This window comes from Zalophus californianus, chromosome 10 (assembly GCF_009762305.2).
Source record: "Zalophus californianus isolate mZalCal1 chromosome 10, mZalCal1.pri.v2, whole genome shotgun sequence".
Lineage (NCBI taxonomy): Eukaryota > Metazoa > Chordata > Mammalia > Carnivora > Otariidae > Zalophus > Zalophus californianus.
This window is the reverse complement of record NC_045604.1, coordinates 25,549,121-25,557,607: the sequence shown is the minus strand read 5'-3', so window position 1 is coordinate 25,557,607 and position 8,487 is coordinate 25,549,121. Positions and strand designations below refer to the sequence as shown.

General features: G+C 47.8%; 1 protein-coding gene across 5 annotated transcripts in view; it reads right to left on the bottom strand.

Moving 5' to 3' along the window:
* Window positions 1-237: 237 nt before the first annotated feature.
* Window positions 238-8,487, bottom strand: part of LEMD1 (LEM domain containing 1) — a 43,677-nt gene continuing 35,427 nt past the window's right edge. For all 5 annotated transcript variants that reach the window (XM_027609763.1, XM_027609764.1, XM_027609765.1 and 2 more), the window contains one exon: window positions 238-365. The gene's annotated coding sequence lies outside the window, so the exon portion shown is untranslated. The remainder of the gene's footprint in view (window positions 366-8,487) is intronic.

Genomic DNA, 8,487 nt, shown 5'->3' with positions numbered 1-8,487 from the left:
CAGGAGGCTTGTCTTAGGCAGCGGCAAGATGAATGGATCCCCACAGCCGCCCCCTACATCTGAAATTTAGAGAGAGAGAGAAGCCTTAACTGGGTTCAGGCAAGCATACTGTCCAGGTGTTCTCAACACCACTTCACCATCTCAGGGCTACATCGTTGGAGCAGCCTCTGGGAGTGGAAAAGGCAAGGGGAACCCACACTCTGAGGACAGGGGAGGGGGTGAGGAGCCTCTGAGTACCCGGATCCAGCTCACGCATCAACTGGCTGTCACATCTTCTCGATGACCTTCCACAACATTCCAACCTCCAGAAGATTACAGCCAGAAGATGCAAATGCAGGGAAGAACTGCTGGAAATAGTTGGAAGTCTGAAAGCAGAGGGAAAAAAAACAAACAAAATCAACAGCTCAGAAAGCACAGCAGTCTGGGGCTTTTAGTGCAGGGCAAGCTGTCTTATAGGCCTCTGTGGGCACCCCTATTTTAATATGGCAGTAAAATATAACTAATAATAACAGCTATGACTTATTGCTAGATGCCGCACCATGTGGGCTCCGGTATAGACGGCTTCAGTGAGCCCTCACAGCAACCCGGCGTGACTCTCAGTTCCCCACTCAGCAGAGGGGGGACTGAAGCCCAGCCACGCAGCTTCCCGGCCCCCCCCGGCTGGCAGGTGCTGGGTCGGAATTGGAGCCCACATCTATCTCGCTTTCTACCCATCCCCAAAGTGATGCTCACGGTTATGAAGTCAAAAGCACATGAGAGTTGGCAGGGAGGTCCTTGTTTGAGGAGGAAACAGAAGGGAAAGTCATTCCGAATATGCAAAATTATATTTATTAAGATTCTTTGCTTAAAAGGGCAAAGAAGTGTATAACATTTCAGGAAGATTTCTACCAAATATTATCCCCATAACACTGCCACAGCCTGGGTTCCCCAGGCGCAGAGCCTGAGATAGACACTTGGGGTCTATGACTTGTTAAGAAGTGTGCTTCAAGGGGTGCCTGGGTGGCTCAGTCAGTTAAGCGTCTGCCTTTGGTTCAGGTCATGATTCCGGGGTCCTGGGATCGAGCCCCGCGTCGGGCTCCCTGCTCAGCGGGGAGTCGGCTTCTCCTTCTCCCTCTGCTCCTCCCCCTGCTACTGTTCTCTCTCTTGATCACTCTCTCAAATAAGTATATAAAATCTTGAAAAGAAGAAAAAAAAGAAGTGTTCTTCAGGGGGTGCCTGGATGGCTCAGTTGGTTGAGCAGCCAACTCTTGGTTTCAGCTCAGGTTGTAATCTCAGGGTTGTGGGATTGAGCCCTGTATTGGGCTCCGTGCTGAACGCTGAGTCAGCTTGTCGCTCTCCCTCTGCCCCTCCCCACTCTAAAAATAAAAAAGAAGTGTTCTTCAGAAAGACCTGTAAGGCTCTGAAGAGGGATAAAGGGAAAGAGCCACATAGAGCTTTGGTGCCAGGCAAATTGTAGCCCTGGCCTGACTCACGGTAGATGGGTGGGTAGGCAGGGTCCTCTGGATCATAAATAAAATGGCAGAGTTGTCCTCTCCCCACTTTGATGCCAAGGGGCTGCCCTTTCATTTTTTCCGTATCGGTTAGTCTGTAGGTCTGGGCAGCTGTAGGCTGCCCAGGGTGGGTATAAACTGAGCAGGAGAAGTAGCCCTAAGCAGCTGAGGACAACTCTCAGAAAGAGGGGTCCTCCATGAGCTTTTAGCAGCCAACCCACACAGTAGGGCTGGGTACACTGGGCCAGGGAGGAAATCCGGGCAGAGCACCAAACAGCATCCACTGACATACTCTGGACAAGGTGTAATCCTCTGTGTCTTTGCTTTTTCCACCCGATCGTGAGCTTCTGTGTCATTATATCTCAGTTCTCAGCACAGGGTTTGGCACATAATAGGCTCTGTGTAAATATCAGCAGAATGATTCACAGGAGGAAAATTGCCACTGCTTTCAAAGAGGCAAACTACAGTTATCTGGAAAAAAATTTGCCATTTAAGTGAGGTATCACTGGGCTTAGGGCCACACTGGAGCTCAAGAGAGGACAGGCAGAAAGACTCATTGAATACGGGGCCCCAAACTTCCATCGGCAGCCGGGTTTGCTGAGAATGCAGATCTATTCATCTAAGCAATACTGCTTCCCCACTTTGGGAGAGCATATCACATCAAAAAGAATGTTTTGATAGCTTCTCACAAGCAGGAGACTTATGTGCTGTCACTGAGAATTAATTGTCAAAAGTCTAGCCTAAGGAAATGCCCGATTTTCTCCTTTTTGCTACCAGACTTGGTATAAGCAAGAAGTAGACTGGCAGATGATTAGTGATGTGTTCTCTACACCTCTCCAAATGGCCTACTTTTGCAAGCAACGTCCCACCTTTAAATAAAGCTGCTAGCAAATGCAGAAAGCTGTCTATGTTCTCTTGCCAAGCCGCAGTACTGGAGTTATAAGTGAAATACAAGAGACCTCTGGAATCCTCACGGCCGCTACTACTCCGATAAAGGAAAATCCCTTGACCCTGGGATCTCACATACTGGGATGTACTTTCACTTTCCACACTTGTCAAAAATCAAGAAGGATGCACGATATTGTCTGACCTCTGAATACGGTTACAGGAACGGACACCAGATGCAGTGGGGAAGTGGATTGGTTTCAAAACAAAAATCAAGAGATGGAAGGCATCAAGTGAGATGGGGCTGTTAAGGGCTATTTCACTAGATCTCCATTAAAACCAAACAAAATAATGGTAAGCATTGGTGGAATTTGGGGGGTGAAAGTGACTTTGGGGCTAGAAAGTGCACGTGGGTACCTCAGATCTCAGATGGGCTCTGCTAGAACCACCCCAAGGTTGATGCCCGCATATCCACGAGTTACAGTACCTGAGTGGGCCCTTCCTGTTCTGGCACATTCTGGTTGGGTTCCCATGGGCACAATGTGGAAAGTCAAAGGGCTTATCCAGATACAGTTTGTCTGGGGTGGGATGCTGCCAAAGAAAGAAGAAAAGGGCAGCAGGTGCTCCAAAGTGGCATTTCCATAGACGGAGAACACTGGAGGTCTGGAAGCAGAATATAAACTGTAGATGTGTTTTGTTTGGCCCACAGTTTTGTTTTGTTACAAATTTTGAATGAGTTGCCAATTTGAAGAATTCAGAGATTTCACCTAAATACCCAGAACTTTCGCTCTTTTAGAAAAATCTACCCACATCGCTACGCATGGCACATCTTGGTTGGGCTGGGGAGCCACTGCTCCCTCTGGCATAATGTACGCCCTGCAAGTCACGGGGCTCACACTTCCCTTTGTGCACCTTGCGTGGCCCTTGTGGGTGTGTGAGTGAGTTTGAGACCCCTGATACTGTGGGCAAATGCTGTGGATAATTGCTTGGTTTCTTTTTTCTTTTTTTTTTTTTAATTGTAGTAAAATATACACAAAATTTACCATTTTAACCGTTTTTCAGTGTACAGTTCTGTGACGAAGCACACTCACACTACTGTGCAACCATCACCACCGTCCATCTCCAGAATGCCTTTCATCCTCCAAAATGGAAACTCTGTGCCTATTCAACTCTCCACGCCCCCTTGGCAACCAGCATTCTACTTTCTGTCTCTAGAAATTGGACTCTTCTAGGTACCTCGTAGAAGGGAAGTCCTACGGCACATGTCCTTTTGTGACAGGCTCACTTCACTTAGCACAATGTCTTCAAGACTCCTCATGGCTTAGTTTCTGACTCAGAATTCTGGGGCTCAGTTTATGGATGAAACTGAGGCCCCAGGAAAGCCCTACATTCTTACAAGCAGCGCGGGGCCCAGATGGGATTGGAACCTGGATCCTCTCGGTCCCTGCTCAGGGCACTTTTCCTCCATGTCACTCTTCTTCTTCCTTCTCTTCTTCTCTTTCTCCTCCTTCTCCTCCTCCTCCTCCTTCTTCTTCAAGATTTTATTTATTTGAGAGCGAGAGAGAAAGAGAGAGCACACAAGCAGGGGGAGCAGCAGAGGGAGAGGGAGAAGCAGGCCTCCCCGCTAAGCAGGGAGCCCTATGTGGGCTGAAGGCAGATGCTTAACCCACTGAGCTGCCCAGGCGCCCCACGTTGTTCTTCTTAGACCAGACTTCAGCTCCCCAGGAGGGCAAGTCAGAAAGATGTGTTCTTCACAGTAGCAGAGTGATCCTTGTGCATACGGGTTGTGAACCTGCCCTCCTCCTGGTTGGCCCCTTGGAGGGGTTGCCCAACATCGGTCTCGTGAAAGGGGAAAGAGGTGCCCTCTAATGAGGACAGTGATGGACATTAATAACCGATTCCCCTCCTAAAGGCCAAAACATAGTTGCAACCAAAAAAAAAAAAAAAAAAAAAACAAACTCACCCTGTCCCTCCACATACTTTTAGTGAATCCTTGAACTCCAAAGAGGATTTTAACAATGGCTCTCTAGGAAATTGTAGCTGTCACACCATTCTTATTGCCAGGAAATGAGAGCCGCCCTCATTCATGTCTGAGTGTTTCTAGAATAACCTCCTTCTGGCTCTCCGGAGATTGATTCGCGAGGTTACATCCCTCCACCCCGACCCCAACACACAAGAGAACATTCGCAGGAGCAATTATTTAGCAGCGAATGTGGTCTTCTAAGGCTGAGAGGGAGCTCGTGGTAACCATGCTGATGAGCATGCATATGTCCTCCCCGCTCCCTGCTGCACCTCCGTGGCACCTGGCCCATCTGCCCCCCTCCTCTGCACTCACCTGCTTTGCCAGAACGCACCAGAAGGATGCGGGGGCAGGCTGCCTACCCAGGTGGGCACGGGAGCTCTGGGTGGCAGCAGCACTGACATTCTGTACCCTCTTAACAGGTTCATTCCTTCTTGAGCAAGCTTGTTAAAAATTAGGGGGCTTCACACAAGCTAACTGGCTTCTGTCTCATTTTCTGCGTAGAAGGCACGCAGGTTTCTACGGGGAGTCTTCCTCCCAAAGCACACGCTACGGTGGTTAGGCACTTTCTCATTTTAGTCTTGAGATCATTTCTTGCTTCAGGAAAGAGTGAAGTTTAATTTTACTCCAAACATCAGCCCCTTCACATTACTCTAATCAACAAGACTTTTCTTGGCTGGGGTGGGGGTGGGGCCTGAGGAGAGAAGGAAAGAGGGGGCGAACAAAAAGCAAGAAAATGCAACTTCCCCAACGTTAATAATCTTTTTTCCTTGCATGAAGAATTATCATCAGCTACTATAGATATGAATAATGTGGTCTAGCACTTCTTTATTTATGACTGTGGCAATGAAAATAACTTGGTACTTAACCAATTATTTTTAAGAGGTGGTAGCACAGTGTTTCTTTGAATGTTGCAAACCAGAAATAGAGATTTTAAGAATTTCTTCCATCTGCCAGCCTGGATGTTGGCTGGGTAGAGATTTTAACAGCACACATGTGATAGGATGGGCCTCCTCGCCCCCTATGCAGAACACAAGCCCATGAAACCCAGTGCCCCTCTGTGACATGCAATTAGCTGGATTCGGCTTTGCCAGCCAGCACTCCAGCGCTGAACTGTTTGGCAATCAGGAGAAACAGAGCCCCCTGTCTGGGCGGCAGGTCTTCCCCGGAGGTAAGTAGTGACATTTACAGGAATGAGCGCTCTGCTGCTCTGGGGATGACAGCCTGTTACAGGGGTAAACACTGCATAATGAGGTTGATTGGGAATGCCTTTCGGCAGCAGCGGCTTGCTCATTTTAGGAACTTCTCACAGGGATGAAAAGGAGGCAAAATCTGGGGTATTGGTTTTGTGGTTTCACATGTCTATTTGGGTTGGAAAAGGCTTAAAAAGGAAGTGGGCTCGTTCTGCATAGAGTGAAGCCGGCACTTGGAGAAGAGATCCAGAGATGATTAAGATACAGTCCCCAACCCAAGCAGCTCCAGGATTTGTAGGGGAAGGCAGACGAGTAGTTAGGACTGGAAAAATACAACATCCTGATGACTGGGAGTCTGCTCTTGACAAGAGGAGAATAAATCTCTATACAAATTCCCTTTCTATTACTGAGACTAGGGGGAGAGGGAGGCTTGCCTGAGAATTTGACTTGCCCCAGGGTAAGAAAATCTCAGTGTCGTGGCTTCTGCTGGATCCATGTGGAGCTGGAGGTGGGGTGGGGGCAGGTAGATGACTCTGTTGGGAAGAGCACCCATGTAGGCTCACGTCTCTCCTGCCCACACTTTAGCTTCCTCTTTATGTCTGAAATTTCCGAAAAGCCTATTAGATAGCTCAAGTTACGGTGCTGTGAAGAATTTGGGCACAGGGCCGTGGTGGAAGTGGCCTTCTCTGCTCCAGCCCTCTGCTGAGGTCAGCTTGGTGGTGGCCGTTTCCTATGGACGACGCTGTCTTGGGAGGACAGTCAGTCCCACTTCCCATACACAGTTTCCCCACATGACCAGGGGAAGGTGAGCCTTGAAGAGAGGGTCTTGAAATACTTGGTCACATCACCAATATTCAGAAAACAGGGCAAGTGCATTTTTGGGGGTTTTAACGATTTCCTTTCATTCCCCACTCTATTTGCCCTGGGCAACCGTGGCCACTCCTTTTCTCCCTGGGTGGCCCATGGAGGTGCCCCCGGCTGCTCTCCCGATGGATGTCTTCTCTCCTGTTCTGTATGCTTGAGTCTCTTCCTTTTAGACAAATTTTTTCCCAAAGAGGGAACCAGTCCCCAGAGTACATAGATTCTGGATGGACCTACCCCACTGGTCCTCTGGCCTAACTCTTAGGGTCAGCCTGGCTGAGGCTTGAGCTAGGACTCTTCCTACATAAGCAGCTGATGGTGATGAACTGCAGCAGTACTTTTTAAACCTTAATATGTGTGGGAATCCTGGGATCCTGGGATCCTGTGAAAATGCAGGTTCCAGCTTAGTAGGTGAGGGTAGGTCCTGAGATGCTAATGCCGCTGGTCAGGGACTCACACCTTGAGGGGTAAGGCAATAACCAGGTGCCTTGTGCAGTCTCTTTAACCGATTCCAGGATTCTAATTTACAAAAATTTATTAGCAAAAGTGGAAAGCACTAAAGCAGCCTTTCTAGGAGACATTTGGGTTTTTTAATGCTTAATTATATTAAGAACCAAAGTGTCCTTTTTTAAGAACATGGGACCATCTCTGTAGGTTGCTTCCTCCTCTTCTTGTACCGAATCCTCTTCTCCCCCGTTTGTCTCATACAGCGGCTGCTAAAGCTCAAACCCTCACTCTCCCCAGCCTCCCTTACTGTTCTTCTTCTTTTTTTTAAGATTTTATTTATTTATTTTGACAGAGAGAAAGTGGGGGAGGGAAGGAGAGAAAGCAGAAGCAGGGGGAGCAGCAGAGGGAGAGGGAGAAGCAGGCTCTCTAATGAGCAGGGAGCCCAATGGCGGGGCTTGATCCCAGGATTCTGGGATCATGACCCGAGCTGAAGGCAGACGCTTAACCAAGGTGCCCCCTTCCCTTACTGTTCTTACGGATAGGGATGTGGTTAGCCCTTGTGTTCTGCCTTAAATGCTAATGCACTGGCCTAAACTGCAGAACAAATTTCAGCAGTTCAAAGATAGCAGGCCAGGGGCGCCTGGGTGGCTCAGTTGTTAAGCGTCTGCCTTCAGCTCAAGTCATAATCCGAGGGTCCTGGGATCGAGCCCCACATCGGGCTCCCTGCTCAGTGGGAAGCCTGCTTCTCCCTCTCCCACTCCCCCTGCTTGTGTTCCCTCTCTCGCTGTGTCTCTCTCTGTCAAATAAATAAATAAAATCTTAAAAAAAAAAGATAGCAGGCCAATGTCTTTGTGATTCTCTCAGCCTTTCTCATATGCTTTTTACCTCATGGTCACAGAATAGCTGCTGCTGCTCAATAAGATCTAACATCTCTCTCTCTTTTTAAGTAATCTCTACACCTAGTCTGGGTCTCAAACTCATGATCTTGAGATCAAGAGTCACATGCTCTACCATCTGAGCCAGCCAGGCAGTCCCCAACCTCTCTTAATGTCACTGAATAGCTAGTCAGTTTCAGATTTTTTGATCATAATTTTTTCTACAGTTGATTTAGTTGAATCAGAATCATATTATGTTTGGTTATTTTTATCAATGTTGTATGTCTTAAGCTCCAAATTTCTTATGAGATTAAAAATAAATTCTTATTTAAGTCCCCTTACCGGAGTGTTATGTTCCTTGCAGTCGAACCGTAATACAGTATTACCATTTTTAAATATTAAAATTTATTCTCTCTCATTAGCAAATTAACACACGCTGCTTACGAAATCTTTACAAATGTGGAAAAGTAGGAATAAGGAAAAGAAAATTAGAGAATCCCGGGGCGCCTGGGTGGCTCAGTTGGTTAAGTGACTGCCTTCGGCTCAGGTCATGATCCTGGAGTCCCGGGATCGAGTCCCACATCGGGCTCCCTGCTCAGCGGGGAGTCTGCTTCTCCCTCTGATCCTCTTCCCTCTCGTGCTCTCTATCTCTCATTCTCTCTCTCGCAAATAAATAAATAAAATCTTTAAAAAAAAAAGAAAATTAGAGAATCCCA